At 43.8% G+C, this 24899-nt stretch overlaps 1 protein-coding gene across 4 annotated transcripts in view; it reads right to left on the bottom strand.

Moving 5' to 3' along the window:
- The window catches only part of jarid2b (jumonji and AT-rich interaction domain containing 2b), a 447370-nt gene that overhangs the window by 345397 nt on the left and 77074 nt on the right, over positions 1-24899 (bottom strand). Inside the window, exon 1 of one of the 4 annotated variants that reach the window (XM_059653451.1) lies at positions 3390-3394. The exons of the other annotated variants lie outside the window; for them this stretch is intronic. The gene's annotated coding sequence lies outside the window, so the exon portion shown is untranslated. Of the gene's footprint in view, positions 1-3389; positions 3395-24899 lie in introns of those variants that run through there. 4 annotated transcript variants of the gene reach the window in all.

The following is a 24899-nucleotide window of genomic DNA, read 5'->3' as shown; positions in this document are numbered from 1 at the left end:
CCTTGCCACAGGTGAAACTATTATCAAGTGAGATACGACTCTAGATGTTACATACTTAACTCACAATAGGGGCATTTAAGTTAATTCTTACCATGTAATCCATTTGTCCTAATATCGACTTTTTGTGTTTCAGTTTTTAAGTGAACACTAAGCAAAGTACAAGCTTCACAGACCTTGTCCAAAATTAGCAGCAACTTGGATTGAAGTTTTTTTTAAGCATAAACTTCAGTGGGCATTATCAGAAGCTCTAAACCCTCATGAAGCTAAATGGGCTGCACATACAGTGAAAGCAATGTTATCTGGCACCCAACCAAACAGAATCTCCAAAATTACCAACCCAATATGTCACATTGCATAAATTACTGAAATTGCCAGTCCAGAAGTGTAGAAGATCTGGCTGACATTTTCCCCTCAGCGTTTACAGTGCAAGCAGTGTAAGGTGAAGAGGCTCTAAGCCTCTGCAAGTTGCAGTACAAAGCTATGTACTTTTGCATTCCGAATCCAACTATTACCACAAACTTCAATGAGTTAGTCATCAATTTTGATTGGCATCACTCAATCCAGTTTCAATCAACGTAGGCCTTCATTAAATTGCATGTTTATCTAGTTGCTGACATAACAAGATCTTCAGGCCCAAAATTAAGACTTCCTTCAAATAAAGCCAAGCAAAACCCTTTCTCTATTCTAATACCGAACCACCAGGTCTGCAACACCTGGAAAGATTTTAAACCAAATTAAAAGCTGCAAATAGGACAGTGGACTGGAATTACCAAGAGTATATGTATCTACCATGGCCCAAGGGCTGCATGCATGGTATTGCATAGACAGACACTTCTTTACAAAACAAATTGATCACATTTTGCAACTGCTTAAGTAACTGAGACATGACTGAGCAGTCCCCTAGCTAAGTCACCCCTTCTGCTAACATGCAAACCAGCAAGTGCCATTTCAGCACGTACCTCATCTAGTATAAATAAATAGGTTGACACCTTCAAAGCAGTGCACCTCGGCTGATTTTTAATGCAATATTGCTCCCCACCCAACATTCTTACCCCATCCCATACTTACAAAAGCCAGAAAATAACATATAGCATGACATCTCGACTTTCCAGTTTAAAAAAAACAAATCATTTAGTTACAAATGCAGTAACAGAAATAAAGTGCATGAAGTGCAACTATATTTTACTAGGCGGGGGGGGGGGGGTTAAGAAAGGAGGACGCAGTTCATCATGCAACATTGATTTGAAAACTGAATCATGCCAAGCTGATGAGACAAACTATTGTTAATTCAGCTTTCTATCCAAACAGCAACAATAAAACATTACAAAAAGCAGTTAATCCAGGAACACTGCTGTGAAGATGTCAAGTCACTTACAACAAAGAACAATGAGAACAAAGAAAATTACAGCACAGGAACAGGCCCTTCGGCCCTCCAAACCTGCGCTGATCAAGATCCTCTGTCTAACCTGTCATTTATTTTCTAACGGTCTGTGTCCATTTGCCCCCTGCCCATCCATGTACCTGTCCAAATATATCTTAAAAGACACTAATGTGTCTCCGTCTACCATCTCCGCTGGCAACGCGTTCCAGGCACCCACCACCCTCTGTGTAAAGAACTTTCCACGCACATCTGCCTTAAACTTTCCTCCTCTCACTTTGAACTCATGGCCCCTAGTAATTGAATGCCCCACTCTGGGGAAAAAGCTTTTTGCTATCTACCCTGACTATACCCCTCATGATTTTGTAGACCTCATTCAGGTCCCCCCTCAATCTCCATCTTTCTAATGAAAATAATCCTAATCTACTCAACCTCTCTTCATAGCTAGCACCCTCCATACCAGACAACATCCTGGTGAGCCTCCTCTGCACCCTCTCCAAAGCATCCACATCCTTTTGGTCATGTGGCGACCAGGACTGTACTCAGTACTCCAAATGTGGCCGAACCAAAGTCCTACACAACTGCAGCATGATCTGCCAACTCTTGTACTCAATACCCCGTCCAATGAAGGAAAGCATGCCATATGCCTTCTTGACCACCCTATTGACCTGCGTTGTCAACTTCAGGGAACAATGGACCTGAACACCCAGATCTCTTTGTTAATTTTCCCTAGGACTTTTCCATTTACTGCAGAGTTCGCCCTTGAATTTATCGTCCAAAATGCATCACCTCACATTTGCCCGGATTGAACTCCATCTGCCATTTATCTGCCCAACTCTCCAGTCTATCTATATTCTGCTGTAATCTCTGACAGTCCCCTTCACTATCTGCAAACTTGCTGATCAGACCACCTACACCTTCCTCCAAATCATTTACATATATAACAGATGAGGGGGACCACACAATGATGCACCCAATTAATTCTCAAAATTATTTGATAGTTTATACTTCCACTCCATATCTTGGCATCATTTTGGAAGCCACACTTATGTCATGCACCCTACACTCACTTTTAAATCATAAAAAACAGTAACAGAAGCAGGCTGTTCATCCCCTTAACCTGCCCTGCCATTCAATATCATAGAATCATTGAATCCCTACGTGCGGAAACAGGCCCTTCAGCCCAACAAGTCCACACCAACCTGCAGAACATCCCATCAGACCCATCCCCCCTGTAACCCACCTAATCTACACACCGTTGAATAATACAGGCAATTTAGCATAACCAATTCACGTACTCTGCACATCTCCAGACTGTGGGAGAAAACCAGAGGAGAATGTGCAAACTCCACACAGATAGTCACCAGAGGGTGGAATCGAACCAGGGTCCTACTATGCCACCGTGCTGCCCTATAGGATCATGGCTGATCATATTCCACATCCCCGCCTTTTCTACATAACCCTTGATTCTCCAACTGATCGAAAATCTCTCAGCTTTAAACGTACACAAAGATACTGCCCAATACCTCTGTGGCAGGGAGTTCCAGCGACACACAACCTCCTTATCTCAGTCTTAAATGGCACCCTATGATTCTGAGGCCATGTCCCCTGCTCCCAGACTCCCATGAGGGATACATCCTCTCGGCATTTACCTTGTCAAGCCCCTTAAGGATCCGCTGTGTCTCTAAACTCCAATGAGTAAAGTCCCAACCTGTTTAGCTTCTGCTCATAAGACAATCTCTCCACATCAGAGGTTCTCCTAATGAATCTCCTCTGAACTGTCTCCAAATGAAATATTAACTTTCTTTAGAGGAAAGAACCAAAATGGCTCAATTTACTCCTGATGTGATCTCACCTGCACTTTATATACTTGCAGTAGCACTTCCCTACACTTGTACTCCAACTCACTTGAAACAAGGGCCAACATTCTTTTCGACTTCCTGATTCCTGCTGCACCTACGTGCACAAGTACCTATAAATCCTTGGATGCAATTTTTCTCCATTTAATAACTAATCTTTTGTTCTCTAACTGCAAAACAAACTATACGTTTTCCCATATTATTCTCCCATTTGCCAACATTTTCCCTATTCCTTAGCCTATCAATATCTCACTATAAACTGTCTGTACCCTTCTTGCATCTTGCCTTTCCAATATATGTATTGTCGGCAAAAGTGGCTACAGTACATTCAATTCCTTCCTCCAAGTTATTAACGTATGTTGCAAACATTGATTCTAGCACTTATCCCTGTGGAACTTGACCAGACCCAGGTCACCAACCTGAAAAAGAACCCTTCATAGGTGTAGAGCTGGATGATCACAGCAGGCCAAGCAGCATCAGAGGAGCAGGAAAGCTGATGTTTCGTGTACAGACCCTTCTTTAGAAACATTTTCAAAGCTGGGTCTTGACCTGAAACGTCAGCTTTCCTGCTCCTCTGATGCTGCTTGGCCTGCTGTGTTCATCCAGCTCTACACTTTGTTATCTCAGATTCTCCAGCATCGGCAGTTCCTACTATCTCAAAAATCCTTCATGCCGACTTGCTATTTCCTGCCTTTAACCAATTCTCATGCCAATATGCTAATTCCAAAACATGGGTGCTTATCTTTTAATTTAACCTTTTGGGAGGTACCTGGTCAAATGCCTTTTGGAAGTCCAAATACAACAAATTTACGGGTTCCCCCGTATCCACTCTGGCCGAGATATCCTTGAAAAACCTCTAATAAATTTGTCATACATGATTTTCCTTTCATGAATCCACACCGAACATTGCTTGATCAAATTATGACTTTCCAAATATGTTGCTATTTCTTCTGGCGTAATCAATTCTGACATTTTTGCAACAATGGATTTCAGGCTACTCGACCTATAGTTACACGCTTTTTGCCTACCATTATGTTCACTAACTTGGACATGTACCTACTTATTCTAGTCTGAAATAACTTGCTGAATTTCACATTAAAATGCTCATTTATTTAAGATCACCTCTCAAATACATCTTTTCAAACATTCCTATATGAAAACACTTTAGTTGGATGATAGGTGGAGTGAGAAAAAAAGTGAGATATTATTGTTACAGAAGCGGATCTCAGAGTGGAACATCAGCATGCTACAGTTTTAAAACTTAGGAATGATATACCAGAGGTAGATAGTTGCTTTATCTGAACCAACTAATAGCATCACAAAAACAACCCTGTGGCAATAAAGCATCCTCCAGGTCAACTGGGGAATAAAGTAGTGACATGGCTAGTGACACCTACATTCCATGAACAAAAAATGTTCTCATTCTTCTAAATTTCTGCTTCCTTTGAACTCAGCCAGTTTTGGATCTGCTTTGATATTTGACACGATAAGCATGCATCTTATTAAATAAAAAGAGCCTAACAATTAAAAGCAGGTAACCTTCAAAGATCCTTAGACAGCACCTTCCAAACTCACGATCACTTCCATCTGGAAGAACAGGGCAGCAGATACCTGGAATCACCACTTTAATAGTTTGGACCTGGGGAGTGTTGCTGAACCGAGACCTTGGGAGTTTAAGTTCATGGTTCCTTGGAAGTGGAGTTCCGGGTAGACAGGATAGTGAAGTCAGCGTTTGGTACGCTTGCCTTTATTGGTCAATGCATGGAATAGAGGAATTGGAAGATCACGAGTGGCTGTACAGGACACTGGTTCGGCCATTTTTGGAAAACTGCATGCAATTCTAGTCTCGTTGCTATACGAAGGATGCCATGAAACTTGAACGGGTTCGTAAATGAGGTTTACAAGGATGTTGCCAGGGTTGAACAGTTTGAGCTATACGGTGTGGCTGAATAGGCTAGGACCATTTTTCCTGTAGTATTGAAGGGTGAAGGATGGCCTTATAGAGGTTTGTAAAAATCATTAGGGGCAGGGATAGGGCGAAAGTGAGCTGCCACAAGTGTTGGAGGCTGGTACAGTTACAAACATTTAAAAAGTATCTGGATGTGTACATGAAAAGGGTTTTGACGGACACATGCCAAATGCAGGCAAATGGGACAAGATCAATTCAGAATAACTGGTCAATATGGACGAGTTGGACTGAACAGTCTGTCAATGCTGTACAGCTGTGACTACAAATCGCACACCATCTTAATTTATAAATACATTGCTGTTCATTCACTGTCCCTAGGTCAAAAGCTTTGAATTCCCTCTCAAGGGCATTGCGAGTCAACCTACAGCACATGGACTGCAGTGTTTGAGAAGGCAGCTCACTATCTTCTCAAGATGAATTAGAATGCGCAACAAATGCTGGCCTTCCAGCAACGCCCACATCTCTCAAATGAATTTAAATCAATCAGGATCATGGGCAATTTCATTATTGGTTGCCTCTGGGAAAGAAATTTGTGATTTCAAACCCCACTACAGATCAGAGTACAGAATCCAGGTCAGCAGTTCAGTTAATGCTGACAGACTGCTGCATTGTTGAAATGGTTGCTCTTCAGGTAACAGAACAAATCATTAGGAACTACGTGGCAAAATGTAAGGTGTGCTCCTAATGTTCCAATCAACATTCCTGCCTCAATCAACAACAGTAACGGCAGAATGTTATTGTCCACAAACCTGCACAAAAAGGCTAGTTCTGAAACACAGACATTTCAGAAAGTACGTTCTGGGTAATTGCCAAATGACTGAAGAAAAGCTTGCTCGCATGGACTAAATAGAGTTGTCTTAAAACAGATCCCCAAGTTACCAATGGAATTAAAAGGTAAGGGCTACATTCAACAAGGCTATCAAAAGTATAAAGCATGTCCCATTAATTTGTCTACAAGCTGCTGATAATGAATTACAAATAATACTCACCAAGACTAAAAATTAGTCCAATTCAAGCCTCAAGGTCTCAACTCCAAAATGACAAGCACAGAACTGAGCATCAAATATGTGACTGGCACAATAGCATAAATTATAGAATAAACTGCTTCATTTTTCTCCTTTCTTCTCAGTGGCAAAAAGTTAAAGTGGGGAGTCTGGCCACAGCCAAGCAAAGATCAACTATGGCCCTGGTTGAAATTAAGTAGCTTAAGAGTGACCAAGTAACTCCTGGTTGCTACTTATGAATAAACTAAGGGAGTGACAAGGTGGTGCTTGATTCATTAGTCAGAAAAAAAATGTCATCCAATGCCTTGAGCCAGCTCTGCCATTCAGTCATGGCGGCCCTACCTCCATTTCCATTTTTTTCCCCATAATCTTAAACCCTGATCAAGGGTTTGTCCAATTCAGCCTTGAATATATTCAATCACCCAGCTTCCATTGTTCTCTGTACAGAGGCATTCCAAACATCAAAATCTCTGAGCAATGAAACTCCTTATCGCTGTATTGAATGTGTCCCCTTATTTTCAAACAGGAGCCCCATACTCTAGATTCTCCCATGAATGTTAACTTAGTCCCAGCCTTGATCCTACCAAACCCACAATCACGTGTCTCAACAAAATCACTTCTCAAACTTCTAAATTCCAATGAGTACAGACCCAACCAGGGCAAAACTCTCAAAACACAATCCCTTCATCCCAGAAATTGGCCTGGTGAACTTTTCCGGAACTGCTTGCAATGCTACAAAGCTCGACACCATCAAGAATAAGGTTTGATCAGTGCCCCATCATGCCTTTTAAAACATTCACTCGAGATGATTAGTAGCACTGTGCACCACCTGTAAGATACACTGCTGCAACTTATTAATGCTCCTTCAACAGCATTTTCCAAATCTCAAATGTTCAGAAGGCAAAAGGTAGCTGTACAGGAACACCACTATCTGAAAAGTTTCCTCCAATCTATATAGCATCCTAACCTGATACGACAGATCACTGTTACTTCACAGCCATAGAATGAAAACTTAGCATTCCCCATCTAACAGCATTGGATATACCTATACCACGTGAATGGTATCATTTCAAGAAGGCAAGTCATCATCACTACCTCATACACAAATGCATTTAAAAAAGACAGTACGTGGCAACCTGAAACTCCTGTATATGCACTATCTTCATTTGTTCAAGGCAGTTTTACATTTACCTGACAGTGCCTTTGGCCCCATAGATCAAGACCCTTTTTCGATAAAGAAATAAGGATGCATTCCTCTATATAGTTTGTCACACTTATGGAATACAATTTGGCCACTGTTTCATTGATCTAATGTTTTGAAAATACAAATCTCACTTGAAATCACTGCTTAATTTTGTATCAAAGATTATCCGTATTTAAGATTTATACAGACTTTCTATGCTGCAACAAACAATGCATCAACTTTTATTTAATCATCACTTGCTGCAGGGTTTCATTCTTGGTGGCATAACAATCCAGGGACATAGTGGTCAGTATAATTTTCAACTGCAGAATTGAACTAGGAGATAGTGAGAACTGCTGATGCTGGAGTCTGATATAACATAGCGTGTAGCCACAGGAACACAGCATTCCAGGCAGCTGAGGAGCAGAAAAGCTGGCATTTCAGGTCAGGACACTTCTTCAGAAATGGGGGGAGGGGAAGGGGGCTCTGAAATAAATAAATAAATAGAGGGTTTGGGCTGGGGAAGGTAGGTGGAATGGTAATAGGTGAGTGCAGGTAGGTCGTGGTGGGGACTGGTCAGTGAGGTGTGTGGATCCCAATGGTCTCAATGTGGACTTCACCAGCTTCAAAATCTCTCTACAAAAGGTTTCATCCCAAGACCAACCAACCAACCCTCCCTCTCATCCCAGCCTCCATGACCTGCCCGTCTTCTCTCCCATCTATCCGCTCCTCCCACCTCAGTGACCAATCCGCACCACCATCTACTGCACTCACCTATCACCATTCCACCTACCTTCCCCAGCCTAGCCCCTCCCCCTTCTAATTACTTCATAGGCCCCTTCTGCTCCCTCATTTCTGAAGAAGAGTCCCAACCCAAAACGTCAGCTTTCCTGCTCCTCTGATGCTGCCTGGCCTGCTGTGTTCCTCCAGCTCCACACTGTTATCCCGGAAGTTACCTACCTTTTAAAACACTAATGCATTGTTCTGCTCTGAGTACACAAGTTGCTGAGGAAAATGAATACAGAGCCTACCTTCTGTACACTTGCCATTTTGTAAGATGGTAATCAATAAGGAGATGACCTAATTTCTAAGCTTTCACAATGCTAAATTAGCTATTAGTCCGTCTCAAAATTTGCAATTCATTCTGCACCTCCTTGTTTAACCATTCTATTGCTCAGCCACTGAAGCTACAGTTCACAAATAAATTAAAGGAGCTTCTTTATCGACTGCAGCTAGAATAAACAGACAATTATATAATGCAGATACTAATTTCTCCTTAAGTCCTATGCAAGTGTTCCCAAGTAGATATTTTTGTAAACTTTCACCACAGATGAATTGACACTCATATGGTGCTACTGAAAGATTCATCCAAAAGATGATATCTCTTGTGATTCAGCAGCCCTTTAGGACTGCCACAAGTGCGATACTCAAGTCTCAACCTTTTCCAGAGAGAACAGTGTCACCAAGCTAGACAGAAGTAGTCGAAAGATATTGTTAGATTACACGGTCCTAAATCTCAATTAATCAATGATGATGTCAACCCATGAGACAAATGAAAATCTGAAAAGTCTCATCCAAGGTTATAATGTTGACCATTTACTTTCCATTTCCAACCAGATCAATCCTTTGGAGATATGATATTTCCATGCATAGCCATCAGTATTCATCTGCACCTGTATTAGTGACAAGGCCAGGAGGTAGGCAAAAACTTAGATAATTCTGAAAGGGCATCTGGATTCCCTCCAATGCAGTTCAGAGTATTTAGTCTCAATTAAGCAGAGAGGAATGGGAATGTTGAGAGGCTTGGTTTATAGATGCTGAGCCAAGAAATTATTCAAACAATTACAAGTTAGATGAGAAAATTGATGTTTTTAACTCAATTACTGTATATTTGGTGTTCATTTTGTTCACAGCTTTAACATTAAACATGGCTATACTTTGATGGGTGAAGTAGAGTCATTGAAAGAACAGTTGCGACTTGCTGCTACCAAATGAGATTAAGGAGAATTTACTGTTCTTCTAAGAAGTATTTTTAACAAGACTGCAGAGAAATAAAAAAAACTTGAGAAAAGGTTTAAAAATAATGTAGAAAGTAACCAATTAGAAAGAAAGGGGAAAACTCAAATAAGGAAAACAGATGCTCAAAAAATATTGATTGATATATCAAAGTGGTGCCTATTTATCTAACACTGACTTTGCTAACAAGCTCCCAGTAGATTAGCTGGACAGTAAAGCTCACAATTTTATGGGCTTTTACATTTGTCACTTCTGACCATGAGAGAATAATGCCCATGTCAGCTCCTCATCTTTGAAATTTCCTCCCTACACAAACAACACAATTTCAAACTAAAAATTATAGACTTGCAAACAGACTAAAAGGAAGCAGGTTTACCAAAGCAAGGCGACTGGAAGTCTGCATATCAATTGGTCTTCCTCCACTCAAACAACTGAAACAAATATAATAGCCTGTATTTACAGGTTTCATAATGCAATAAAACTTCCTGAGGTACTACATAGAGGCTTAAAATCAGAAAAATCGAATATCTTTCAATTTGGCTCTATGGGTATAACAGCCTAAGAAAAAAAAATCTTCTATCATAAACTGCTTTTGTCACGCCTGGGTCCCAATTGCTTTTAGAAGGCAACAGAGTCACACACAATGTGTGGTACGTTTTTCACATTCATTTAACCAAAGAATGACAGTTGCTATTGCCTCTTCAACATGCCATAGCAGTGACCCATGAACCACACAGGAGCTGCAGGCTACATTGGCTAGTCACACAAACTCAAAATTGATTCAAGTGCTAAAGATACCATAATCAGAATTTCAAAACAGACAAAGCACTTAGGAGTTAAACTGATCATCCTTGAAAGATTTTTGCACATTTTTCAAGACCATTCCGTTTAATTCATCATCAGCCTTCTTCAACAGTGTGCTCAAAATTTACTACCAGACAAGTACACTTCAGAATAACTAACATCTATGCATGTGATGCAGTCTGCAACATTCTTCACAATCAGAATGAACAAATGGAGAACTGGAACCAGGTACCATAATTTTTTTAATTACTAGCATTAGTGGCAAAGAAAAATTCAGTATATTCCTTGCTTCTCAGAAAGTACTTTTCACAAGTATTTTATAGATGCAACCCGACGCCTATTCTATTTGCACACTGCTCTGGGTTCTTCGACTGGCCTCATCAGTTGTGTGCCTGATGAAACAACCACTGACAGCTTTTTTGCATTTATAAAAGGCCCACAGCAGCTGTGGTTATCCTACCATAGAGCACTGAATTAAGTCTGAAACCCAGCAGAGTCTAAATAGAAGTCTGCTCTGCACAAAACAGTAACATTATCCACGTAACTTTAGTTTTATTGTCACACCCATTTTAACAAAATAGAATTTAAAACCCACGTCAGCTTTCAACATTTTTACAACCCCAATAAAGTGCATCAGTACATACACCATGTCCGCAGTCACTGAATGTGCATGTGGACCACTTCAGGGTATTAAATAAGGTACTTGAAATTTATGGGAACTAAGCCTATAGATACCTAGACTATGTCTTTCCAATGTCCCAGTTGTAAATCAGGTTAACTTAACCAGAGTAGTGCCATCCAAGCTTCACTTAGCCTAATCTGATGTACAAACTGTTCTAATGGTCAGCGGACAGAATGAAAATATACAAGATAGGTATTTATTTTACAAGAATTTTAGTAGCATTAAATCACTTTTAGATCCATGTGCTGCATTTACAGAAGATATAATTGAGGAACCATTTCAGTTACCACATATACTCATTAGTAGAGTTTGACAGTACATTCATAGTCACAAGTAAACATCTGAAATCCACCTCTCTGTCTCACCATCCATTAATAGTTGTCTCAACTAATCACAAATACCAACTCAAACTGTTCGCACCAACACTATCCCATTTCTAGCACAAAACAAGCTAAGAAATGTTCTGTATTTTTAGTTGAAAAAAAATTGTGAAATCTTGCTCTTCTGTTGCAGTACAACATTGTTCTCCTTCAAAAATCTCACACACCATCCACAGCTGGCTTTGAAATCTCCAAACCTTAACTTTTCTTTCTTTGTTTCAGGGCAAAGGTTTGGAGAAATCCTCGGTGGTGGGGCAGGACATACTTTACAACTTCACTTTGTTTGTGAGGCCACATAGTAGATTTTCCTGTTTGCACGTTTATTCTTGGGCAATGCAAACAAAATTCTGGATAAACTCATTAGGCCTAGAAGCATCTGAGGAGAGAGAAACAGCAAACTTTGAGTCATAGAAACATACAATACAAAGAAAAGTACCAAATCAGCCCAGTAAGTCTGTACGATCAAATATAATTCTTCTTCAAATTGCTGAAGACTTCCAGAACTTGAAATGTTAACTCTGTTTCTCTCTCCACAGAAGCTGTCAGACCCAGGCTTCTCCTGCACTTTTGTTCATTTCAGATCTCCAACTCTGCTTTTATTTGAATGTTTATGATTAGGCGATGGCCTAAACTGCGTAGAGAGCTTCCTCCAATCACAGTTCTCCAGATGTTTGACATCTCTAGATACTGCACAAATGTCTCTCCTGCAATCTCTACGACAAGCTTAAGCAGAGTTATGCATTGATTATTCCTTCTTGATGCCACACTGTCATAGTGCAAGGCAGGACTGGCTGGAACACAATATGCATCAACAAGGTGGTGAACGTTAACAACATACCCTGTCAAGTGTATCTATGCAAAGCTAAACAACTGCTTTCAATGTTATTCTATGAAAGAGAAGATTTGCACCAGATGAGTTTGACTATGACAGCAAGAAAATGCAAAGTACAGAGAGCTTGGATTTTCCAGGGGTAAACTCGGAGGTCATTTTGTTTCCAGTAGACTGGATCACTAGAGAGTCACAGCTGTACAAAATGGAAAAAGACCCTTCAGTCCAACTTTCTCATGTCAAACAGATATCCTAAATTAACCTAGTTTCATTCGCCAGCATTTGGCCCACATCCCTAAACTCTTCCTATGCATCCACCCATCCAGATAGCTTTTAAATATCGTAATTGTACCACTTCCACGGACAGCTCGTTCCATACATTTACCACGCTCTGTGTGGAAAAAGTTGCCACTTAGGTCCCTTTTAAATATTTCCCCACTCACCTTAAATCTATACCTTCTAGTTTTTGGATGCCCCCACCCTGGCAAAGAGACCCTATATCCATGCCCCTCATGATTTTACAAACCTCTATAAAGGTCACCCCTCAGCCTTCAACGCTCCAGGGAAAACAGCCCCAGCTTATCTATTCAGAACTCCCTAAATCTCAAACCTTCCAACCCAGGCAACATCCTCGAAAATCTTCTCGAATCCTTTCAAGTTTCACAGCATCCTTCCTATAGCAGTGAGACCAGAACTGCATGCAGTATTCCAAAAGTAACCTAACCAAACTCCTGTACAGCTGCACGTGACCTCCAAACTCCTATACTCAATGCACTATCCAATAATGGCAAGCACACCAAAATGCCTTCTTTACTGTCCTGTCTACCTGGGGCTCCACTTTGAAAGGACTATGACCCTGCAACTCCAGGGTCTCTGCTCAGCAACACTATCCGGGATCTTGCCATTGGGCAAGGGTAGACCTGATGAGGGCACGGGAAATTAGCCACCTTTGCTCATTTTAAGATGTGCTGCACCTCCCCTCTCTAATATGGACATTTTTCAAGATATCACTACTTACTTTCCCACATTCTTTATCTTCCCTTGTCCACAGCAAATACTGATGCAAAATATTTGTTTAGTGTCTTTTCCCCCCCCCATCTCCTGCAGTTCCACTCATAAGCAGCGTTGCTGATCCTTAAGGGGCCCTATTTTCACCTTAATTATCCCTGTCCTTTATGTAGAATCGCTTCAGATTCTCCTTAACCCTATTTGCCAAAGCTATTTCATGTCTCCTTTCGGCCCTCCTTATTTCCCTCTCAAGTATACTCCTACTGCAGTTGTACTCTTCTAGGGATTCACTTGATCTCTGCTGTCTATACCAGACAAGTGCTTCCTTCTTATTCTTGACCAAAACCTCAAATTTCTTTTGTCTTCCAGCATTCTCTACATCTACCAGGTTTGCCCTTCTCCCTCACTGGAATATACTGTCTCTGGACTCTCGTTATCTCATTTTTGAAGGCTTCTCATTTTCCAGCCATCCCTTTACTTGTGAACATCCAACCCCAATCAACATTTGAAAGTTCTTGCCTAACACAGTCAATGTTGGCCTTCCTCCAATTTAGAACTTTCAGATCCAGTCTATCCTTTTCCATCACTAATAGAATTATGGTCACTGGCCCCAAAGTGCTAACCCACTGGCACCTCAAGTCACCTGTTCTGCTTTATTTCCCAAGAGTAGGCCAAGTTTTGCACCTTCTCTAGTAGGTACATCACATACTGAATCAGAACACTTTCTTATACACAAATTCCTCTCCATCCAGGCCCTTAAAACAATGGCAGCCCCAGTCTATGAATGCTAAGTTAAAATCCCCTACCATAACCACCTGTTTATTCTTACAGATAACTGAGATCTCGTACAAGTTTGTTTCTCAGTTTCCTGCTGACCATTGTGGGGTCTACAGTACAATCCCAATAAGGTGATCATCCCTTTCTTATTTCTTAGTTCCACCCAAATAACTCACCTGGATGTTTTCCAGGATTAGGTGGGTTACAAGGGGATGGGTCTGGTGGGATGGTCCATGGGTCAGTGCGGACTTGGGGAAAGGCTGAAGAAATCTTAAGCACAAAAGAAAGACTTTCAAATCCTAGCTCAAGATTCTCTTCAAGTTAATATGCAGGCTCTTCTGACAGAAAGGCAAATGCAATGTTAGTATTCATTTTGAAAGTTCTGGGCCCCATGTCTAAGGGAGGATGAGCTGGCACTGCAGTAGGTCGACAGGAAATATACAAGAATGATTCCTGGATGAAGGATTTGGTATACGAGGTGCAGTTGAGTACTCTGTCTGTACTTGATGGAGTTTAGAAGGACAAGTGGGAATTTCATTGAAACTTGAGAATACTGAGAGGCTCAGATAGGGTGGACGTGGAGAAGCTTCCACTAGCAGGAGAGACAACAACCCAATGGAGCCATTAGAGAAACGAGGAGGAATTTTTCTGTCACAGAGTGGTGAATCTGTGTAGCTCTGCTGCAAAAGACCAAGTCACTGAATGTATTTAAGATAGGGATATATAGGTTATGAATCTGAGTGGCCTAATTCTGCTACTATATCTTATGGTCTTTTAGCACAAACTTTTAAATCGAAGTCTCAGACAGCGAGGTAATCCTAAAACGTTACAAACATTAGCAACATTATACTGGCACTATGAAAATCTCACACTCCAAAATTAGTATAAATGTTAATTTATGACAGAAAAAAAATCAGGTGTTACAAACCAAAGAAAAGGGAAGAGCCAAAAGAAATAAATATTGTATACTGTCAACTAAGATATACCATTCACCTTTCAAAACAATACTTTCTCACTTTGCTGTATTTTCATTGTTTAGTTCTAGTATGAAGAACACCTTTGATTTATGAGGTGTTAACTAATGTATTTTGAAGGGTCTGCTTGTAGCAGTCTGCAGGAGTAATTTTTGGGTGTATTACCCAATCATTATCACTCTAACGTGGAACATAATATCATACTATGCAACCCAAAGTTTATTCATGAAACACAGAAGACTATTTAACAAAGTCTGCAATAACAGAATTCATGAAGCATAGTGATTTGCCCAGCAAAATGAAGTGAGTGAAGAATAAGTTACATGCTACTTAAAGAAATATTTTCTTCATTCATGTTTGATGGCAGATTTGCTCAATCATCCTTCGTCAGTCAACAATAGTTGCACCACTATATGCTGCTAACTTACATACAAGTAAAATATAACCTCCCCGGCTAAAACCATTCACCTTTGTACAATTAGCTTAGATGAGGGACCTTGCCTTTGACAAGGTCATGGCAGGCTTATACAGAAGGTAAAATCACATCGGGTCAGACAGGAACTTGCAAGATGGATTTTAAAAAATGACTGAGTCATAGAAAACAGACAGGAGCAGTGGAAGGGTGCATTTCTGAATGGAGGGCTTTGACTAGTGGTGTTCCTCTGGGAACAGTGTTGGGACCTTTGTTATTAGTTACATAAATGTTTTGGAGGAAAATTTAACTGGTATGATTAGTAAGCTTGCAGATAGTGATCTAGGACCACCAGAGGATACAGATCTATTAGTGACTTGGGCAGAAAGATGGCAGATGGAGTTTATTCGGAAAAACATGAGGTGATGCATTTCAGAATGTCTATTCCAGATGGAAAATACATAGTAAGTGGCAGAACCCTTAAGGGTAGTGATAGGCAGAGGAATCTGGGTGTACAGGTAAGTGGCAACACAGGTGGAGAAGGTCATCAACAAGGCATACAGCACACTTGCCTTCATCAGCTGGGGCACTGAGTTTAAAAATTGGCAAGTAATGTTGCAGCTTTACAGATCCTCAGTTAGGCTGTTTTTGGAATATCGTGTTCAATTCTGGTCACCACACTACAGAAGGAAGGGATGGCTTTGGAGAGGGTACAGAAAAGATTTACCAGGATATTGCCTGGCATTGAGGGTATTAGCTACGAGGGGTTGGAGAAACATGAACTGGTCTCACTGGAATGACACAGGTTGATGGACAACCTGATAGAGGTCTACAAGATTATGAAGGGCATAGATAGAGTGGACAATCAGAAGCTTTTTCCCCAAGGTGCAAGAGTCAGTTACTAGGAGGCATAAGTTTAATGTGAGGAGCAAGGTTTAAAGGTGATGTACAAGGCCAAGTTTTTCTTAAAAGCACAGAGGGTGGTGGGCTCCTGGAACTCACTGCTGGGGGAGATGGTTGAAGCAGATACGATAGTAACTTCTAAAGGGCATCTTCACAAATACATGACTAGGATGGGAATAGAGGGATACTGTCCCCAGAAGGGTAGGGGGCTCTAGTTGTGACAGGCAGCACGTCAGTGCAGACTTGAAGGACTGAAGGGCCTGGTCCTGCATTGTAATTTTCTTTGTTCTGTCAGAAGTGTTTATATATACACACAATATTTATAAATACAAAAAGCGCAAAAGAAAATAATGGTGGAAAATTTAAGAGGTCTGGGAGCATGTGAGAAGAGAGAAACAAGGGTCAGAAATAATTCAAGTTAAGTATGATTCTTATCTTTTTATTGCAGATTTCTAGCACCCATCGTATTTATATCAACCATCTAGCTGAATTCTGCTCATACTGAGGAGATTTCTTACTGTAAAGGATAATGTCAATACAAGTCAGAATCATTTCAAGTGGTGCAGCACAAGCTTCTGCTGAGAAAAACCAAAGCTGTTACAATTGGTGTAGTACTGAAGTTTATAAACAGTATTCATTCCTGATGGGTATTTTTTAAACGATAAAATTATGCCAAGTAGAAACCGAAGGCATAAACATCCACTGTCCACTGCATCCTCACAGCATGCATGAGATGTAGTTCCCGCTACTAATTCCAGCCAGATGGCAAACCACAGCAAGCCCCTATATGTGTTGATGCTATATGCAATGCAGCTGAAATGAACATATATAGAATGGGATTGAACCTGGTACCTCTCTGGTCTGTGCAGCCTTGACAGGATTTTATTCCTTGGAATGTACAAGAACGTGGGGGTGCCCTTATTGAAGTGTATAAAATCATGAGGGACACAGACAGGATGAATACTTATAGTATTTTTCCCCAGAGATGAGAAATTGATAACTAGAGGGCATCGGTTTAAGGGGAGGGGGGATAGGTTTAAGGAGGACCTGAGAGGCAATTTCTTCACGCAGTAAGAGGTGCGTATATGGAATGGGCTGCCAGAGAAAGGTGGTTGAGGCAGTTACAATAGCAACATTTAAAAAATATTTGCACAGGTACATGGATGAGAAGAGTTTAGAGGAATATGGAGCAAATGCGGGCAATCGGAACGAGGTAAGTCAACATGGACCAGTTTGGGCCGAAGGGCCTATTTCCATATTGTATTACTCTACAACTCTGATCCTGACATTCAAGAACAGTTGCCTTTTGCATAAAGGAAACGGTAGAAATGTCACATGAAAATTCATCTGCCAAACTCCTTTCAAAGTACAACGTAATACTGATTGTAAGAAAGAGAAATACTAGATTGATGAAGGTGTAAAGTCAGCTAATGAATGGCAAGGAGGTTATATCTGTGGACATCAGATAAAAATAAGTGTAAACTTGTGGTGTGATAACACTATACTCTTATTGAAATTAATGAGATAAAACATTTCTGCAAAGGATTTAAGTGATACCAGTAATAAACAACAGCAAGATACTCCTTGAGATGTGAACATAAAAATTATAAAAACAGGAAAATATACTTTAGCCATTGAGCCAACCCATAATCATGCCAGAGTGTCATGACTGGGTACATTCCCCATCAAACCCCACCTCCCAAAATTATCCTAACCCATCACAGGATCTCATGACCTAAGTAAAGAATCATTAGAACAAACAGACTAAGCTAACTGCTCATATGACTGAGTTGTCATACCATGCCACTCATCTGTTTTCATTCATTAAACGTGCGCTTCAACTTATCTAATACACAAAATGTGAGTTGGGTTAATGGAAGAATAACTGCAACTGACAACAATATCAAGTTACAACTAAACTGTGTGAAAGTAGGATATATTTTAAGAGCTACAGGATGCTGGTGCTACAAGATGTACTGCAATCCAGATCTATTTTTATAGATTTGACCACTATTGTAACAGAAGGATTAAGTATTCCTCTCAGGTAAAGCTGAGCTCTCAGTTTCTGTAACGATCAAAAAGACGGGGAGACACTGAAGGGTAAATGCAACGCCCTGCATTATTCTGACCAATAGAAAACAGAACATCCAACATCAATTCTTGACCTGTATAAGTCCCACGACTAGCCAACAATTCTGCATCACCAGCAAAAGACAGAGAGACACACGCACACAGAGAGGGAGAGCGAGGGCAGAGGGCAGACAGAGGAAGGAGGAAGGGGAGGGGGGGAGGGGGAGAGAGAGAGAGAGAGAGAGAGAGAGAGAGAGAGAGGGAGAGGGAGAGGGAGGGAGGGAGGGAGGGAGGGAGGGACGGAGGGAGGGAGGGAGGGAGAGAGAGAGAGAGAGAGAGAGAGAGAGAGACAGACGGTGGGGGGGGAAGAGAGACAGAGAGAGAGAAGGGAGGAGAAAGAGAGACAGAGACAGAGAGAGACAGAGACAGAGACAGAGAGAGAGAGAGAGAGAGAGAGAGAGAGAGAGGGAGAGAGAGAGAGAGAGCGCGAGAGAGAAGGGGACAGAGGGGGAGAGGGAGGGACACACACAGACAGAGAGAGAGACAGATAGAGAGCAGACAGGGAGAGTCGCACACACCCACAGACACAGAGATGGGGGGGCAGGGAGAGAGAGAGGAGGGGGAGAGGGAGGAGGGGGAGAGGGAGGAGGGGGAGAGGGAGAGGGACACACACACACACAGGAGACGACACACACACCACACACACACAGGAGACACAGACACACACAGAGATGGAGACACACAGAGACAGAGACACAGACACACACACACAGAGACACACAAACACACGCACACGGAGACAGACACGCACGGAGACAGACACGCACAGAGACAGACACAGAGAGACACACACACACAGCGACACCCACACACACAGAGACACACACTCACGCACACACACAGACACCACAAACACACACACACACACAGAGACAGAGACTCAGACACAGACACACACACACACACACACACACAGAGACACAGACACAGACACATACATACACACAGAGACACAGACACAGACACATACATACACACGCACAGGAGACAGAGACACAGAGACAGATACACACACACAGCCACAGAGACACAGACACACACACACACACACACAGACAGAGACACAGACACACACACAGAGACAGACACACATAGACACACACACAGAGATAGACACAGACACAGACACACACAGAGACAGACACATGCACACAAAGACACACACACACACACACACACACACACACACAGAAAGACAGACACACGCACACACAGGCAGAGACACAGACAAACAGACAAACACAAAAGGAGAGACACACAAAGACAGACACACACAGTGACACAAAAACACAATCTCTCACACACACTCAGACACAGACAGAGACGCGCGCGCACACGCAGGCGCACACACACGCATAGAGAGACAGAGACACAGACACACACACGGAGACACACAGACAGACAGACACACACAGAGAGACAGAGACACAGACACACACACAGCCACAGAGACACAGACACACACGCACACAGACTCAGACAGACACACAGAGACACGGACACGCGCGAGCACACACACACAGACACGCACAGAGAGACAGAGACACAGGCACATACACGCACACGCAGACAGACACACACACACACACATACAGGTGCACAGACAGAGACACAGACACACACAGGAGACACACACAAACACACAGAGACACAGACAGACACACACACACACAGACGGACACAGAGACACACACACACACACACACACAGAGACACGCACACACAGTGGGAGACACACACCCACGCACACACACAGACACACGCACAGAGACACACGCACACACACATAGACACCACAAACACACACACACAGACGCACAGAGAGACAGAGACTCACACACACACACACACACACACACACACACACACACACACACAGAGACACATACATACACACGCACAGGAGACAGAGACGCAGACACATATACACACACACAGACAGACAGACACACACACGCACACACAGCCACAGAGACACAGACACATACACACACACACGCACAGATACACACACAGCCACAGAGACACAGACACACACAGAGAGACAGAGACACAGACACACACAGAGAGACAGAGACACACACACACACAGAGACAGACACACACAGACACACACACACACAGATAGACAGAGACACACACAGAGATAGACACATGCACACAAAGACACACACACACAGAAAGACAGACACACGCACACACAGGCAGAGACACAGACAAACAGACAAACACAAAAGGAGAGACACACACAGACAGACACACACAGTGACACAAAAACACAATCTCTCACACACACTCAGACACAGACAGAGACGCGCGCGCACACGCAGGCGCACACACACGCATAGAGAGACAGAGACACAGACACACACACGGAGACACACAGACAGACAGACACACACAGAGAGACACAGACACACACACAGCCACAGAGACACAGACACACACGCACACAGAGACACAGACACACACGCACACAGAGACACAGACACACACGCACACAGACTCAGACAGATACACAGAGACACGGACACGCGCGAGCACACGCACAGAGAGACAGAGACACAGGCACATACCCACACACACACAGAGGCACACACACGCACAGAGACACACACACACAGAGACACACACACACATACAGATGCACAGACAGAGACACAGACACACACAGACACACAGAAGGAGACACACACAAACACAGAGACACAGACAGACAGACACACACACACACACACAGAGACGGACACACACACACGCATACACAGAGACGCACACAGAGACACACGCAGACACACGCAGACACATGCACACGCAGAGGGAGACACACCCACGCACACACACAGACACACGCACAGAGACACACGCACACACACATAGGCACCACAAACACAGACACACTGACGCACAGAGAGACAGAGACTCAGACACACACAGAAGGAGACACACACAAACACACAGAGACACAGACAGACACACACACACACACACACAGAGACGGACACAGAGACACACACACACGCATACACAGACGCACACAGACACACGCAGAGGGAGACACACCCACGCAAACACACAGAGACACACGCACACACACATAGACACCACAAACACACACACACAGACGCACAGAGAGACAGAGACTCAGACACACACAGAAGGAGACACACACAAACACACAGAGACACAGACAGACACACACACACACACACACACACACACACACACAGAGACGGACACAGAGACACACACACACGCATACACAGAGACGCACACAGACACACGCACACGCAGAGGGAGACACACCCACGCAAACACACAGACACACGCACAGAGACACACGCACACACACATAGACACCACAAACACACACACACAGACGCACAGAGAGACAGAGACTCAGACACACACACACACACACACAGAGACACAGACACATATACACACACACACACACACACACAGCCACAGAGACACAGACACATACACAGAGACAGAGACACAGAGACAGATACACACACACACACGCACAGATACACACACAGCCACAGAGACACAGACACACACACAAGCACAGAGAGACACAGACACACACACAGAGACAGACACACAGACAGGCGCACAGACAGACGCACAGAGACACAAACACACACACAGACACACGGATACACACACACACAGACACAGACACAGACACAGACACACACACGCACAGAGAGACAGAGACGCAGACACACACAGAGACACACACACAAAGACAGACACACGCACACAAAGACAGACACACAGAAAGACAGACACATGCACACACACACAGAGACACACACACACGAACGCAGACAGACACACGCACACACGGACAGACACAGAGGCACAAACACACAGACACAGAGAGAGAGACACACAGACACACACAGACACAGACACAGACACAGAGACATGCACACAAAGGCACACACACACACACACACACACACACACACACACACACAAAAGGAGACACACACAAACACAAAAGGTGACACACAGACACACACACACGCACACAGAGACAGACAGAGACAGACAGAGACGCGCGGACACACACACAGGCACAAACACAAGCTCACACACCACGGAGACACAAACACACAGAGACAGAGACACAGACACACACACACGGAGACACAGACAGACACACACACGCACAGACAGACAGAGACACACACGCACACAGACACACGGACACGCACGCACACACACACGCGCAGATACACACACACACAGACACGAGACAGAGACACAGACACATACACACACACAGAGCCACGGACACACAGGCACACATGCACAGAGACAGACAGACATACACACACAGACACACACTCGCGCGCACACACAGAGAGACAGAGACACAGGCACACACACAGACCGACACACACACACGCACAGAGAGACAGAGACACAGACACACACAGCGACACCCCACACACACACACACACGCAGATTCACACACACACACTGATACACAGACACGCACAGAGACACATACACACACACACACACACACACACACACAGACATACACACAGGGACACACGCACACAGACACAGACACGCGCACAGAGGGAGACACACACACATACAGCAACGCACACACACAGAGACACACGCCCAGAGGGGGAGACACACACACACACACAAAGAAACAGAGACACAGACACATGCACTGCCACAGAGACACAGACACATACACACAGAGACAGTGACACGCACACACACGCACACAGAGACACACAGAGACACAGACACACATACACACGCACAGAGAGACAGAGACACAGACACACACACACACACACAGCCAGAGACACAGACAAATACACACACACACACACAGAGACACAGACACATACGCGCGCGCGCACACACACACACACACACACACACACACACAGCCACAGAGACACAGACACACACACACACACACGCACGCACAGAGAGACAGAGACACTGACACACACATACACACGCACAGGAGACAGAGACACATACACACACACACACGGACACACGGGCGCACGCACACACACACGCGCACAGAGACACAGAGACACACACAGCCACAGAGACACAGACACATACACACACACACGCACAGACAGACAGAGACACAGACACACACACACACACAGACACAGATACACACACACGCACACACAGCCACAGAGAGACAGAGACACAGACACAGACACACACACAGAGAGACAGACACACACACACAGAGACAGACACACACACACACACAGAGACACACGGAGACAGACAGACACACACACGCACCCACACAGAGACACAGACACACACACACACACGCACAGAGAGACAGAGACACACACAGAGACACAGAGGAGACACACACACACACACAGACACGCACACAAAGACAGACACACACACATGCACGCAGACAGACACAGAGGCACAAACACACACACACAGAGACACCCACAGACACACACAAACACACACACACGAGACACACAGACAAACACAAAAGGAGACACACACAGACACACAGTGACACAAAAACACACAGACAGACACACGCACACAGAGACAGAGACACACGCACACAGAGACAGAGACGCGCGTGCACACACATGCACAGAGACACAGAGACAGAGAGACGGACACACACACACACACACACACACACACACACACAGAGATACACACACACGCACAGAGAGACAGTGACATAGACACACACACAGCCACAGACACACAGAGACACGGACACGCACGCGCACACACGCACACAGAGACACAGACACAGATACACACACACGCACAGAGACACACACACACACACAGACACACGCAGAGACACACACACAGAGACAGAGACACAGACACACACAAGCGCACAGAGAGAGAGAGACACAGACACACACACGCAAACAGAGACACAGACACAGAGACACAGACACAGATACACACACAGCCACAGAGACACAGACACATACACACACACAGAGACAGAGACACAGACACACACACAGCCACAGAGACACACGCACACACACACGCAGAGACGCACGCACAGACACACGCAGAGACGCACGCACAGACACACACAGACACACGCACAGACACACGCAGAGACAGAGACAGAGGCACAGAGACAGAGGCACAGAGACAGAGGCACAGAGACAGAGACACACACAAGCGCACAGAGAGAGAGAGACACAGACACACACACGCACACAGAGACACAGACACACACACACAGCCACAGAGACACAGACACATACACGCGCACAGACAGACAGAGACACAGACACACACACAGCCACAGAGAGACAGACACACACACGCACACAGAGACACAGATACACACACAGCCACAGAGACACAGACATGGACACACACACACGCACAGAGAGACAGAGACAGAGGCACACACAGAGAGACACACACAGAGACACAGACACACAGAGGAGAGACACACACACACACAGAGACACACACAGACAGACACGCACACAAAGACAGACACACGCACACACAGAGACACACGCACGCAGACAGACACAGAGGCACAAACA

Source organism: Stegostoma tigrinum, chromosome 2, assembly GCF_030684315.1.
Source record: "Stegostoma tigrinum isolate sSteTig4 chromosome 2, sSteTig4.hap1, whole genome shotgun sequence".
NCBI classification, from domain to species: Eukaryota; Metazoa; Chordata; class Chondrichthyes; order Orectolobiformes; family Stegostomatidae; genus Stegostoma; species Stegostoma tigrinum.
The sequence above is the reverse complement of the archived record's forward strand: the minus strand, read 5'-3'. Positions and strand labels throughout refer to the sequence as shown.